Source organism: Anser anser (genome assembly GCF_964211835.1).
Source record: "Anser anser genome assembly, chromosome: 13".
Lineage (NCBI taxonomy): Eukaryota > Metazoa > Chordata > Aves > Anseriformes > Anatidae > Anser > Anser anser.
Genome location: NC_139734.1, coordinates 11,991,270 through 12,007,919, shown reverse-complemented (window position 1 = coordinate 12,007,919; position 16,650 = coordinate 11,991,270). Strand labels below are relative to the sequence as shown.

Below are 16,650 nucleotides of genomic sequence, written 5' to 3'. Positions count from 1 at the left end.
TTGTTGTTGTTGAGTAATAGATTTAAAAATCTAAATCTCAAGTTGCCTTGGGAGACTGTGCCACTTAAATGACAATTTCTGCAGTATCTTTTCTGAGTGTTGGAGTTGCTGGTTTAACAGTTCTGGAATAAGAAGGACTGCATACCCTTCACCTAAGTGACCATCAAATACACATACCTACAACCCAATCCTCTGCTCAGCAGCATCAATTGCAAATGTGCTATTTACCCAAAATGGGGACTGGAATATTTGCATTAACCTCAGCAAAGGCATCTTTCCACTCCCTTTTTTTTTCAACAGTGCCTGGGTCAAATTTCTATCACAGTCACACAAGCAAGTCTCACTAGCTCCATTTTCTTAATTGTAATAATAGGGATCCCTTAGTTACTGATCTCATTTGGATTACAAAAATCCTCATTCTAAGGCCACTTTCCATCTCCACCCTGACATCCTTTTCTTCTGTTCTAGTCTTTAAAACCATTCTCAATATTTATAACTAGCTGCTAATACAGTTGCATCCATCCATTCTTGCTTAAAGGCAGCCAGTGAAATAGTATTTTTTTCCTGTCCCCGTTTACCGTTAATTACAAAATTCCATTTCTATAGGCTAAATCATTCATAATAGCACTGAACCAAGGTCCATTCAATTTGCAGAGCTGCACGCAGCCATTTTATTATTTTTACTAGTGCAATTATTTTCTTTCATCTACACAGTGAACCAAGGTTAAAGTCAATGATATACAATTTGCTTCTACTCCAGTTTAATAAGGTCAAATGCATAATGATTCTGTGGTATATTATCATAAATTCATTTTCCACAATAAAGTTAAACTGATTGGGATAATGCAGCATACAAGTTTTGCACACTGATTCATATCTTAGATCAGTCTTTGTGGTCAAGTTTAGTCTGTATTGTTTGTTGTGTTCATATCTACCACATACTCTCAGAGAATCAATATAGGGGTCAGTTAGTTATTACAAAGTATTTTAAGAGCATGATCAGAACTCAACTCGAAAATAAGGTGTTATCATACAAAATCAACAAAATTAAGCAAATCACAGTACAATTACAATCTCATTTCAATGTAATTGCACATGGTAATACCTTTGTAACTAAAAGAATCATGATGTTTCTTTGTGGAATCTAGCTTTCTAAAGAATGTATAGCTTTTCTTTAACATTTATTATGGAGTATAACATGGAAATCACTTCCAGCAACATAGAACATAAAACACAGCAATCACTTCTTTCTGGGAAACTGAAACTTAGCAGTTTCAGCAATTAAAACAAAATCAGTGCCAGCACTCTACAGCTAGAAAAGCAGTACTTAACAATATCTTCTTTTAGTCTGAACACAATATCCTAGACATGGAAATATATTGTGTTATTAACTTGCGTGCACACAATAGCGTACGCTGTCACAGGAGTTGTCATGGTGAGTGCAATGAATGCATATGAACAAATATTAGACACCTAAGGCCATTCACTGCTATTATCCATGATGAAGTACCCATTGATGCTGAACTAATCAAATCATTACATTGGCTGAATATTCTTAACCCTTTAATTTTGCAAACAGAAGACGGCCTTGTGTTTTCATACTGAGTACTCTTTGATTGTGCTAATTTGTTTCTTGGACTGTTCTCTTGTCCACGACAGATCTTCATCAATATCAGTGTTGGATCCACTATTAACCATAATATTTATACAATGTTAATAGAAAAAAAAATATAGACTAAATCTGCTTTTTTGATCAGGAAACAAGCTGCCAATAATACCAATAATATTGCCTTCATATCTGTTTCCTACCACCTCCAAACAAACCTCCTGGATTTTTAGAAAGATGCGTACTTGAGCTGAATAAATACAAATTTCATGGATAAATAAATGAGATTTAATATATTATTTTAAAATGTAGTAGTTGATGTACATTACCTTACACTGTAATGAACCATGTTTGTTACAATTTTCAGCATTTTATTATTAGTTTTTAAGACATTAAAATACTAAACACCGTGGGCTTCTTGTGAAAAGTTAAATTGCTTCATTAGGAAAATAAAGCAAGCTGATTTTTTTCTTTGGTAAGAAGCAAGATTCCGAACTGACAATCGGGCAAAACAAACCAGAATGAATGAACATAATATATATTTTCCATCTTACTATATCATAGCGATATTTTCCCAAGAAATGTTCACCGAACTTTAATACAACATTCTTTTCTTTTGAGTCTTGAGGGCTTACAAAGCTTGCTTATTTATTTATTTTTTCTTTTGAAATTCTTCTAAAATATCAAATCATGTGAAAGAATACTCCCCACCCCAATTCCAAGGCAACCTCCAGGCTTTCAGTATATCTAGTGCAACTTCACAGAAAAAAAAAAAAAAAGACTAAAATATATTCTGCTTGAGTAGCCATGCAAGGGAAACAGAACAATGTTGCAGACCATTTTTAGGAGTATATTGTAATTTCTCAGAAGTCTATGTTCTTTCAGAGCAGATTTGCATCATTCTCTGTAGTTAATTTCTGCAAGAAATTCTTATATACCTGTAAGAAACAAAGAATTGGAGCTGCTGATATAGCTAAAGAATGCTCTATATATTTAGATTCAGCCTAACTTGCTCTTTTAGGCGTCCTTAGCCAGAATGTTCAAGTGACTAAGAAGGTAATGAACGTTTTTGCACTTGCTCTAAATAATAAAGCTGAGGAACTGGAAAGACTTAAAACAGGGGAAAATCCTTATGATATGTGCAAAATAAGTACAAACCAAAGTGACTAACCTTTGTTTCTTTTTCCTATTGCAAGTAAAATACCTGGACTTGGAAGAGCCTCTTCTTTTTAAATTATGCTATAATCCACCAAACTCCTCTCACATTGATTTATCAGCATATGGCATCGCTGCACTACTTGTCTTTACAGTCCATAGTTTAGACAAGAAATGTGTGTTTCCAGGCTGAGGAAAGAGGCAGCAGTCATCACAAGAGTCTGAATCAGCAGAAGATATCCAAGGTTATCTGGGCTACAGAAGCCCAGAAGCAGTCTTAAACCAATCCTGCTGTAGATAATCTTTCCTTTGGTAGGTCTTGGAACTTTTAACACACAGCAATGACAAGTATGTTCAGGTAGGATTCCAAATACAGAGACAGTATAGCATAATGGTCTTTAAAAAAATCTAATCATATCATTTTGTCTAAATTCAAAGTTCTGATGACAAGGTTCCATAATGACAAACAAGTAGTTCTGACGGGACCAACCCCAACTTCAGCTAGTGGCTAGCTTTCTGCCTCATATTAAACAGCCTCTTATGTTCTGCTTACTGATACATAACTAGCTCTAATTCTGAAGATCTCTAGCTGCATGATAAATTATAACACTCCTCAAATGGAAATGCATAAGCAGACAGCACCATAATAGATAAAAATATGACAGGGACACAGTGTAATTTTCTCAAGACATCACACCATCTTAAATCAGATCTTCTATTCTCCTTTCCCAGAAGGCTCTTAAACAATTTGGTAATTATTTTCTTCCCAGAAGCATATGGTAATACTGGCTGCTAATATAGCTATGGTCATATTTGTGGGGAATTAACATACTAATTACAAGAATTTTCTTAGAGAAACAATACATGTTTTTAATTGTTATGGTTGTGTTTCTTCTGCTTTTATTGAAACCGTAAACAAACAGTAAATAAATGGCACAGAAAATGTGGCATTGAATGCAAAGTGTATTAAAGGTAACCTCAGAAAATTAGAGCCAATCAAGTACAGAAGTGAATAAAGAGGTGTTCTCAACACACATCATGTTGCAAGGCTTCATGCTGATGCCAGAAGATACAGGACCGAGAGCAGATCAAGTTGCTGAATTTTATAATGAGGTGAAAAAAGGGAGAGAGACACTGAAAACTTGCTGCAAAGCATTTTTAACCAGGTAGCATGCAGCAAGATAGGCACAGAAGACTGGGTGGCAAACAGTCTGCTGGAAGGTAGCTGTGGTCTTTGCAGGGAGACTGCCTGCAGGAGCAAATCACACTGGGGTGCATTTGCAGCCGCAGATGTACAGTAGAGCAGAGCAAACTGCAGATCACAAAGTTCGGGAGCCCTGTTGAGCTTTTCATCTAAACATGCTAACATTCCACTGCAAAAGTATGCCTTTCTACAAGTAGGTCTTCTCTGCCAGGGATACACTGTGGCCAGCAAAAGAGCTCTTTCAACAGAGCTCCTGCAAAGCTGCCTCAGTGTAACTGAGCACTGTTGTGTTTTCCTTCCCTTTCCTCCCTGTCTTTGATTATTGCCCTGTAGGGGCCATTTAGATTTTTCCTGGTACTGATGACATTTGAGAAAGCACTGCAGTTAGTAGACGTGTAGAATTTCAGAGGAACATTTTCATATGATAAATTACTGTAGTATGACGCAGAGAAGAGGTCCCCCCTGAGCTGAAGATGCCATGCACAGCATTGCACTTCACTGGCAGTGTGTATGCTGGAGGAACGCTTATGCAGGAGTGCCTTCTAAGTGAGGACAGGAGGCTACCAGTCAGTCTATTTCAGCATACTGAAAGCATATAGATATAAGATCTCTGCACATCACTCCTTCACAGGAAAAAGAGCACTTTTGTTCAATGTGAAATTCTAAGATTTTTCTTGGATTATACTATAAAGAAAACTACCTTTAAGGAAAATTATGTCTATTCCCTCTGAGTAAACATGACTCAGGGCAAACTCTAGCCTTGCACAAAAGTCACTGACGTCACTGACATTAAAGCTATGAGTAAAGCATGTAGGATTGAGACTACTGTCAATTGGAGTTAAGTGTCATCCACTAAAGGGATTTATATTTTTGTACCAATTTTTAATGCAAGATGATGAATATTCTAATTAAAAGATATTTTTTACATTTGATTTTATGTACACTGTCATAAAACTTGGCAGACACAAATGGAAGAAAGCACTGCCAATAATATATTTTACAAAAGATCACTGTTCTGTTTGCTGTTGCAATAGGGGATTGACTTTTTTTTTTTTTTTTTAGAAAAAAAAGTTCCTCACCTCTCACATTTAATTTTTTACCTTTTCTAGAGTAGGATATATGAATACTGAATTTCATATGAACTGAATGTCCTAATCTTATTTTCCCATATGTTCCTGACTTCCAATTATCTTTGTGTATGTTGTGGCATAATTAATTGATGCCTATGGATTTTAGCTGATTGAATTTCCTCATAGATAACTTACTTATACTTTATACTAATACTTTATACTAATATACTAATACTTATACTTTATACTAATTACTTACTGCTAGCATATGATACACCTATAGTACAAGATAAAAAAAAAAAAGAAAAATAATGGAGTGCAATACAGGCACAGTGGTTATGGATTGGTTATTAGAAACAGCAGTGCATTTGTGGCCTGATGTTCAACAGCCATTAAGTCCTTTTTGGCTAGGCAATTCTGCACAGTTTGCAGCATTGCTAGGCATCTACACTCCGTTTGTGGGCCAATTACTTTCAGCTCATATATTACTACAAAACCTGCAATCTCAAACTTCCTATACTTTATGGTTCAATGCAAAACAATTTAGTGGTGTTTAGTGGTTACCTATAATTAGACCATGAACTTGGTGCTCTCCATCAGGAATTAAGTGCGTACATATTTTTGAGGAATGGAACTTTTCCTGCATGTAAGAAAGATACATTTTTAATTTCAAATAATCTGTCATAACCAATGTGGTTATGGAAATAACCTGAAATGCATTTAAACTGCTACAAAACTGCATTTTCTAAAAGAAAAAAAAAATCCTATTAAAAAAGAAAAGACAGGTTAAAAATGAAAATAATATGCATATTCCGACAAGCATATTCACTTTAAGTAGCTCCTCCATGAATGACATTGCTTGCAGGGTCAGTTAACAGAGTAAATGAAGTCAGATGATAGCTCAAAATAAGACCTGGGCCTTATGTCATCTTCTAAAAGTCATCAGAAGTATTGTAAGAATCAGTAGTAAGAACAGTCTCCATTTAAAACTTCTCTAGAAGAAATAAAACAATAAAAAAATAGATGCAACTTTTATAGGTCTGCTATTTGCTGTAGAACTTCTGACTAGAGCTGAGTAAATCCATAGGGTGAAGGAGCCTCCTTTTCTAAATAGCATCAACTATATCTTACATGCCTATGGAGAACCTGGTCAACCTTAAATAAAGCAACAGGCACGTGTCACTTAAGGAGAGGGAGCAGCAGCTGCACACATACAGCTGTTCCTCAGTGCCAAACAGGTGTTTCCGCTTTTATTTGCTGCTTGACATTTGCTTCTCTGCTTTCACTCTCTTTCTCACTTGCAAATCATTACCCCTGCAGTACAAGTTTGATAGGCCACAGGGGAACTATCTGACAAAGAGCAGGTTTATGTTTGGTGGAGGGGGGAATGCTGGCCAGCGTGTATGCCGCAGGCTGTAGCAGGAAAGACTGCAGCATCCTAGCTTACACTTACAAGTTGATTCTCCAGGTGGAGGTGGTGAGACATTGGAGACCAGCTGTACATTGAGGGAGCAGCCCCATGAATCTGCAGGAACAGTGCCTTTGACAGCCACCAACAGCTCTCCTCCCTATCTAATATCCTGTCCAGAGACTCATTGCTAAGAGCTTGTCTGAGACTCTGCACTAGCCTTAACAGCATATTGACATTTTCTGTTGGGGCTGGGGTAAGAGTTTATAGCCAATTACACAAAGCTATTCAAGTATCTAACGGTACCACTCAACACCAAGTGACGTGAAAAGTGACAACAGTCATATGAACCTGAAACTCAAAATCAAGGAAATTCAAATACCTCCCCTTCTTAGACACATGGGAGATGCCATAGTATGTTACCCGAACCCATCACACGCTTGCACATGGAGGAAAAATATCTGGATTTATTTGTAGGTTAAAGACCCACCTCACTAAGAAGAGAGGATCTTCCTAATTCTGCTACACAGAATGTAGCACAATAACAATGCTAAATCATACAACTACTAGCTCAGAGAAAAGTGTTGAATGAAGACATGAGCTATCAGCAGGCTACATGCTCTTTCATGTCTCCAAAAAATACTCAGAACATAAATAGTGTTAACTGATATTCCTGCTTAATTCACTAGGATAGAATGTGGTTTGTTATTAGGAAATACAACCTCTACTGTACTGCATTTATGCTCTGAATACTTCTTTCCAGGCAGATATGCCCTGCAGTTTCAAAAATCTCACCATCATTCATCTTAGCATCCTTGCTTTACTTTCTGCCCCACAGCTCTGTGCATGGTAGGCAGCCAAATGTATGTTTCTAACTTGAGATCCCATTATTTTCCCCCCATACAGCTTGAGTTTTTGGCAAGACTTCATATTAATCTCATTATTCAGGGTCAAATAGAAAGAAGGCAGCTGATGTGGGGCCTTGTCACTGTGCTTGTTCTTAATCTAACGTGTAAGAATATAATGTTCAAGCCTAGTACGGCCATCTTCTCCTCAGATAGTCTCAAAAGCTCACTGAAGCATGCTTTGCTTTTTCTGGGACCTTGTATCCTGCCTTTAATTAGTCTCTGCTCTTCCAAATGCTACTCTCTTATTTTCACATAGTGTTTGTACAAGCCTGAGCAACATTGTGCATGGGTTTTTAGCTAGGTTTCAAAATTAGCGTGTACAATTTTTTATACTTAAGAATGTCAATAACGAATAGTTACTTTATGCTATGTTCTAGGGTCAACAGTCCAAATATCAATGTGTGACTATTGCTGATTATTTTCTATGTTTCAGAGACTCAGGAGCAATGAGGACTATTGCTAAGTAGTTCCAACTCCTCCCCTCTCCTCTTAGAATTCCTTTGATGCGAGGACGAATCTGCATTTTTTAGCTAAGACATTTGTAAAATATTACCACATTTTCTACATAGCAAGTGACATAACCCAGTCTGAATAACCTTACTGGGCAAACTGCTAGAGACATTAAAAACAAACAAACAAACAAACAAAAAACAGTACTCTGCCCAGCGTCACTGCCAGAGAGAAAGCATGAGTTGAGAGACACTGCGGCTGGAAGATATTCCCAATTCTGAAGTGACAACAGCTTCACAAATATATGCCAGTTCATGGTGCGTGCCCATGTTCTCTCTCATTTTCATAGGCTTTTCTGTTTTAAATGGAATAGAAATTAATTTGATAAGTTTTGGACTTTCCCCTAGTCTTTATATTACAATATGTGCTTTCATTCTAAAATGAGAGAAATGTTACCATTAGATGTGTCTGGAGAAAAATAACTCTGGATAAAACAAACAAACAAACAAAAAGCAACCCTTTGTAGACTTTAATCCATTTCCAGATGTGGAGCATGACATCCCATTGCATCCTATAAGCTAGGCTTCTTGGTTAGAGCATATTTTTTATGATACACCTAGAGCAATTCCTCATTTCTGTCTAAAACACCAGAGAAGGGGCCCTCAATTACAACCCCCATAATGCATAAGCTAAGAAAATACAGCTTACATTTGTTTTGAATCAATTAAAAAGTGTTTTATGCCATTTTGCTATAATGAATCATTCCAATTTAGGCTGAATCACTGCAGAACACTTTGCTAACACTGACATTTTCCAGGAAAAAGCTTTTTCTTTTAACTAGACATAGTTAACCTAACAAGCACAACCCAGTAACATATTCTTCTGCAGGTAGAGAATAGAGCCATCTGGATACATACACATAATAAAATCAATACCAAAGCTTTCGAATAGAAGTAAATTTACGCTTTGGCCTTTCTATTCACAGGTTGTGATTTTCTGGCATTTTTAAAAATATGAAATAGAACAAAAGAGAAAAGAAAGAGAATAGAAATACTATTTTGTAGTTGATCACACAAATGTCCTTTTAATCAAATAATTATATGCATATCAGAAATGGGCTTGACATACTGTTCTTTGTTAACACCACAATAAGAATTTAATAGAATTTATTTATAATAGATGTAAACTGGTCTCTCTCTATATATTTATTAAATTCCCTTCTCATAGAGAAAGGCAAAAGTACTAAATCAGATCACTACTGAAATGGGTAGACTACACAAAATGCAAGTTCTTAATTTCTTATGGTATAGCTGTGAAAAATAAAGCCATCCTGCAGAAATTGGACAAGTAGAACAATTTTAAATTAAACTTTGATTAAAATATTTGAAGCCAGGTGGATAAAATTAGAGCCTTATGCCCTTCACCAGGGACCTAAATAAGGCTTTTTAAAAACAAAATTATAGGAACTTATAGTTTTCACAGGTTCCAATCAAATTGGAGAAACCTTAGCATCTTGGTTTGCTAAGATTCTTATTTAAGTTCCTTAAACACACAGACCATCTCTATTGTACATCTGAACACCTAACTTACATACTTTTCTTCTTTATTTTTGTAGGTTCTGGCACTTCTACAAGGTGCTTAATGAGTTCAATAGCACAAGATACTTTTGCCTGCTAGCTTAAAGGTCATAACCCCTCTAACATGACCGATAAACAGATGCAATCACCTTCTACAGACATAAAACTTGGAAATATGCAACATCAGCTTCTGTTATTGCACAATGAGTAAGATGACTCCTTTGACTTCAGTGCATGAACAACTACGACCTATCATGCTAGTAGAATAGGTACAGCAGACAATGAATTGTCTGCAATATAGCTGTAATAAGTAGTAGTTGAAAAGTAGCACTTCCAAACCCATAGTAAGGAATGCTTAAGTAATATCATTACCAGAATGAAGACTGAATTTCTCATTCAACTTCATACACATCATGATGATCTTTTCTCATGAAGGAATTTGCATTCTTAACATAAAGATTACTGTTTGGAACAACCATTAAGCAAACAAAAGCTTACAAGTGCCTATGAGTTTTTCTAGTAATATAGACATCTACAGAAGTGAAGCTGAAAGAGACCTTGAAACATGCTCTGGCTGAGGCCCTTGTTCCCCAGGCAGAATCAACTGTAAACATAATTTCTAAGAGATACTGATTAAACTGTTTCTTAAAAGACCATTGGTGGAGATTCCAGACTGTTATTCCAGACCTAATCATCAGAAGCCTTTCCTTACTAACACAAAATCCCTTGTTGCAGCTGCTCTTCAGCTCTCCTTTTCCCACTTCAGTGGACACAAAGAGCAGTTTTATCATCTAGCTCCTGTAGACTCTTGCATAAAAATTTCCTGTCTTCCTTAAGTTCTTTATTATATCAAACCGATGCTTCACCATACCCCAGACCATGAACTATTTAACTTCTTCTAGATTATGAACCATCTGGATACATCTTGCTTGAAGTGGATAATGTCTGACAGTGCAGAAACATCGCCTTAGCCAAGATGCTCCTGGTATTGGAAAACATGTATTTCCTGCATATCTCCAAATATATTTTATGACATTGGTTCATTAGTTTTTTTTTTCTTTTTTTTTTTCTTTTTTCTTTTTTTTTTTCAACATTATAACTGAACTGAACATTGGTAGTATTCTTTAGAATGCCATTTGGTATTTAAACACTGTTCACTATTACCAACATGGTTTCCAGGACTTGCCTTGTAAAACTCTTTGAATAGTTATGCCTATCATCCCTGTTACACCTTTAAAATTCTGACCTCCATTCATTGACATATTCAAGATATCTAGTTACTGCAAGAGCACAAGATCAGGTAATAGTATGGGGAAACTGCAATTTTTTGTGTAACTTCCAACATCTCATTTTAATTTGAGAAGACAAGTTATGCAGAGGTACTGAAGAAAACCAAATAAGGATTGCAAATATAGGGTTGAAAGATAACACGGGGAGGGTACTCAAAAAGCTGGAGGAGGAAAATGAAGCAATGAATGAACACAATCCCAAGCAAATAGAACAGTGAAGGTTATAAACCTCTGTATTCCCACCACATAAAGCAAACTAGGTCAGAATTTGAATTAAGTTAATTTCAGATAATAAATTAATCTCTATCCAGTTCTGCTGCACACTATAGTTTGCGTGTGCTGCTTTTTTTTTCTCCAATTTGCTACAGCTGGAGTTCCAAAGATGGCTCAAAATATATAAACTTATTTTAAAAATTTCAAGATACTAGAGTTCAAATGCATGAATTTATGGGTTTAAAATCAATATAAATATAGATGAATTGTCTTTTGGGTCACAAATATTGTAAATTTGAAGCTGTTTGGAAGATTCTCTGGAGTTGTCAACAGTCATTTTAAGACTATTTGAATCACAGAATCATCTAGGTTGGAAGAGACCTCCAAGATCACAGAGTACAACCTCTGACCTAACACTAACAAGTCCTACACTAAACCATATCACTAAGCTCTACATCTAAACGGTTTTTAAAGACCTCCAGGGATGGTGACTCAACCACTTCCCTGGGCAGCCTATTCCAATGCCTAACAACCCTTTCAGTAAAGAAGTTCTTCCTCATATCCAACCTAAACCTCCCCTGGCACAACTTTAGCCCATTCCCCCTCGTCCTGTCACCAGGCACGTGGGAGAATAGACCAATCCCCACCTCACTACAGCCTCCTTTATGGTACCTGTAGAGAGCGATAAGGTCGCCCCTGAGCCTCCTCTTCTCCAGGCTGAACAAGCCCAGCTCCCTCAGCCGCTCCTCGTAAGACTTGTTCTCCAGACCCCTCACCAGCTTGGTTGCCCTTCTGTGGACTCGCTCGAGCACCTCGATGTCCTTCTTGTAGTGAGGGGCCCAAAACTGAACACAGTACTTGAGGTGCGGCCTCACCAGAGCTGAGTACAGGGGGACAATCACTTCCCTAGCCCTGTTGGCCACACCGTTTCTTATTCAAGCCAGGATGCTGTTGGCCTTCTTGGCCACCTGAGCACACTGCTGGCTCACATTCAGCCGACTATCAACCAATACTCCCAGGTCCTTCTCTGCCAGGCAGCTTTCTAACCGCTCATCTCCGAGCCTGTAGCGCTGATTGGAGTTTTTGTGCCCCGGGTGCAGGACCCAGCACTTGGCCTTGTTGAATTTCATACAGTTGGCCTCAGCCCATCGGTCCAGCCTATCCAGATCTTCCTGCAGAGCCTTCCTACCCTTGAGCAGATCGACACACACACCTAACTTGGTGTCGTCTGCAAACTTACTGAGGGTGTAATCGATCCCCTCATCCAGATCATCAATAAAGATATTAAAGAGAACTGTCCCCAGTACTGAGCCCTGGGGGACTCCACTAGTGACCAGCCTCCAACTGGATTTAACTCCATTCACCACGACTCTTTGGGCCCAGCTACGCAGCCAGTTTCTAACCCAATGAAGCATACGCCAGTCCAAGCCAAGAACAACCAGTTTCTTGAGGAGAGTGCTGTGGGAAACGGTGTCAAAAGTCTTACTGAAGTCAAGGTAGACCACATCCACAGCCTTAACATCAATCATTCGATTGGCATCAGAAGGCAGAAAAATTCAGAGACTATCCACGTTGTTTAAAACAGTATGGTATGGGGCCATTAGTATCTCACACCCTGTTCTGAACAGCCAGCTAACAAACCAGAAGCTTTCTACTTAGAACTGTAAACCTCATTCCTATCTCAAAAATCCTTCCTTACCATTTGCAACAATTATCACGGCAACCAGAAGTATTTTTACCTTATAATTCTGGAGGTGCAAACAAGCCCTTCACATTTTGTGCTTATTTTAACAATGTCACCAGTAACCTTCAATAAAGAATTGACCTTATATTGTATGGTACACGATATTCCTGTTTGTTCAGTCGTAAACCTTTTGGTTCTGGCTTGTCCTTGGAAATCAAACAAAGAATGTAGAATCTCAGAGCCCAAGTGTTTTTGCTGGAACTAGAGTAACTCAATTAAAAAAGTTCTTCTACTAAGATGAATCACCAAAAAGTGAATAATAAGGGTATGATGACTCATTAAAGTGAGTTCTTTGATCTAAGTTAATAACAAGTATATAGTCCAGTATTTACAGAGTGACACAACATGTAATAGAAGCTCTGTAGGTTATACTGAGGTAATTTTTACTTTAAAATTATATGTAAATTGCTTGTACAAAGTTCAAAACAGATAAATAAAATTAGAAGATTATAATAAATTCAGTCTACAACTTCCTTGCGAGGGGGATTGGAGGGGCAGGGGACCTACTCTCCATAAACACCAGTGATAGGACCTGCGGGAACGGTATTAAGCTGAGGCAGGGGAAGTTTAGGCTGGACATCAGGAAGAGGTTCTTCACCGAGAGGGTGGTTGCACACTGAAACAGGCTCCCCAGTGAAGTAGTCACTGCACCAAGCCTGTCTGAATTTAAGAAGAGATTGGACTGTGCACTTAGTCACATGGTCTAAACTTCTGGGTAAACCTGTGCGGTGCCAGGAGTTGGACTTGATGATCCTTATGGGTCCCTTCCAACTCAGGATATTCTATGATTCTATGATACTGGGGAGATAGGAACCACTTTTTAAATCATTATAAATTATGAAAATCACATTTCCTTCATTTACAAAATCTGTTTTAAAATTTTAAATAAAGCTTTACATACATACATATTTATTCAGATTAAAAAAATAATATCTTTTTTTGTTTGCATTCTTTAATAAATTCAGTCATTGTGAAAGAAATAGCAAGTATTTCCCACCCCAAAACACAGAATCAAACATTTTAATACTTTGGCCAATGGAAGGTGCATTAGCTTGACTCTAAAACAAATGGATGATAACTTTTTTCCCTGGCTTCCTTTAATATCTGTGGCATGGTGTTTCCTTACCAACTACACAGTAGTTCATGAACATTGGCGTACAACTGTTAGTAGGAAATATCATAAGAAATGTCAAAGAGACATTTTCTTTGCAAAGATACAACTGAAAAAAAAAAGGATATTTCTACATAATTGCTGTCATTGGATGACTGCCAATTCTTAGGAGAAGATCCATGGGTTTTGGTACTTTCTGTGCTCTTCCACACTGCCTACTACAAGACATACCCACGTTCAAAGCCCTACTAAGTGTAAAAGAGGTTATTGCTAACCATTGCCATCCTAGCTGCTATTATTAAGAACAAAATAACCCTTCTCATTTGCATCCAGAGAGTTTTGGATGAAGCACAAATCTGCATGTGGAAGGAAGCAAGAGGACTTGCCAGTGGCATCTTTCACCACTTTGGGCAGGGACGGGTGCCAGTATGCCCCTGAGCACAGCTAACCCATCAACAAGAGCAGGACAGTGCCAGAATTGCAGAATAATCCTCAGAACATTCAAGAAACAATTTCAGTATATAAAAATCATGGGATCCCAAATGAAATTTCACATTTTTCCACTGACTATATTGAAAAAGTGCCTTGTTGCAAATCTTAGCAATGTGAGTGCATTAATGCTTGATTTGTGTACCATAGAGTTGGTTAAAGATCCAAGTCTGTGCCCTGCTGTCCATATTTCATTGAATTTAATGAGAATTTTGAGATTACAAGGTGTGAAAACGAGGCCTTTAACTGAAGAACTAACAAAGCAAACCCTTAAGGAACAGAATGCTGAGATCTGTACATTGTATTAACAGATATGAAGATATAAAATAATCACTGTGTATTTCCCATTTCAGTCTAAAAAAAACCACTCAAATATCATACACAGTGTGATTTAGCTCAGAGGTGACAAGGCTGGAGATACATCTCATGAGTATTGACAACTTCCATGGAACTATGCAGACAGCAACTTATATAACATCAAAATGCATGTGATCTGGATACTTTAATGTTTTCTCCAGGGTTCTCACATCCAACAGTGGTATGTAAATCTTATTTTGTCAAATTTAAAGTGGATTTTAACTGGATAGATTGTACTAAATGCATTTTAAAATTTTGTTGTTATTATTAAGATCAAAGATTAAAAATAAAGCTCAATGACTAGTAAAAACTGTTCCTGTTTTCATGCTGGTTTGATTTACGCATATGCATGTTAAATGATACAGGGGGACTTAAGCACACAAGTCCTATTACTGTTCCAGGAGTTACATATCACAGACTCTGCTTCACAATGTGCCTATAGCTGGAGGTTTGTGCTTGAAATATTTGTATTTTGTTAGGAAGAAAAATACCGTGCTACTCGAACAGAAGACCATCTCAAAGTGAAATTGCTCAAACTAGTTTCACTTCACACTTCTAGTTCATATGAAAGGTTAAAAGCTTTTTAATTTTTCTTTTTTTTCTTTTATGAGCTGTTTTTAAATGAGAATCCTTCCTAACAGACTGCTGCAGGTCTGAATTAATATATGAACAGAACAAAATTCATTTTAATACCTGGATTAATTCAGTCTATTAATACTCTTTTATTTAGTGCTGAACTGCATATTATCTAGTACTGCAGCTTAAAATTTATCCACAAGGACAATGGACTGAAATTTGCTATATTCATATACTTCTTTCTTTTTCTACATTGACAGAAAACCAACATGACTGGCTTAAAAGAGAGAACTGTTGGTACTGGGGGAATTTTCATGTTGTGACTTTGAATCAGTGCCTACTGACATCAGTGAGTTCTCTCTCATTTGCTGTTGCAACAGGCCTAGAAGAACAGGGAGATGAAACAATCCTGCTTTCAAAACTGATCCAGGACTACTTTTGAATCCAAGTAAACTTTATAGTCTCTACAATATTTAGCATATATATTTAACATCTCTACTATGAACTTGTTGAACTAGGAAAATATAAGGTGCTACACACATGATGCAATAGTTCACAGTAAGCAGTACGGATAACACTTTTTTTTTTCCCCCCATTACAAAGAATTAGTACCATGCCTGTCATCAGATACTGTCTGAGCTAAAGGACAGGATATTATTAAAACATTCTAACATAAAAGATTGTCTGATCATATTCCAAATTTAATCTGTATCCATCTATATATTCTTTGCATCTCTTTCATCTTACAGCCCTCTGTAGATTCTCTGTATGGATGAATGTGCTCTATATGAATGACACTGCTATTTATGTTCATTCAGTCTCCACTGATTTATATGGATCTTTCTTGAGAGAGCAAAGAATATTATATATGCTCCCAAACTATACAGCACAAGAATGTTTTTGTTTGGATTTTCCATACTCTCTAGTAGTAACAGGTACCACTTGTATTGTCTTTGTGTATGACTGAATTTTATACTATTGTTCATTAAATATATTTAGCAGTTATTTTCCTGAAATTGCTAATAAAAGCCTTTAACAGAAAAATAAAGTTCCATAAATTGAATCAAAAATGGAAGGATTTTTTTTTTTTTTAATTTGACAAAGGAATATTTAGGAGCAACCTTTAATGGAAAAAATTTAATGAGAAAGAATATTTAATAAAGATTATAACTTGCTGAAAAATTGTAAATGGCATTCAAACCCCTTTTGTCTGACCAGGTATAAAGAGAACTTTTAATTAAGTTATCTGGAATAAAAGCTACCCCAAAACTGGATCATCAAGACCACCATAAGACCACGTCATTCTGCATTATTAATAACATAATGAAGATTGCTTTTAAATGGAATGAAAAATCGTGCAATATCACAAATTTATTTCAAACTTGTAGCTCTACATTTTTTTTTTTTTGTAGTGCTAAATAAGATTTATTCTCATGCCTGTATAGAAATAGAAAAGATTAAATGCACAGACTGGATGTCCCCAAACCTGCAAA

The 16,650-nt window shown here is 36.8% G+C and overlaps 1 protein-coding gene across 23 annotated transcripts in view; it reads right to left on the bottom strand.

Moving 5' to 3' along the window:
- SLITRK4 (SLIT and NTRK like family member 4) overlaps positions 1-16,650 on the bottom strand; it is a 242,444-nt gene that overhangs the window by 51,550 nt on the left and 174,244 nt on the right. The window contains exon 3 of one of the 23 annotated variants that reach the window (XR_014571892.1): positions 694-2,544. The exons of 21 other annotated variants lie outside the window; for them this stretch is intronic. The gene's annotated coding sequence lies outside the window, so the exon portion shown is untranslated. Of the gene's footprint in view, positions 1-693; positions 2,545-16,650 lie in introns of those variants that run through there. One more of the 23 variants, XR_014571884.1, reaches the window with a different exon arrangement.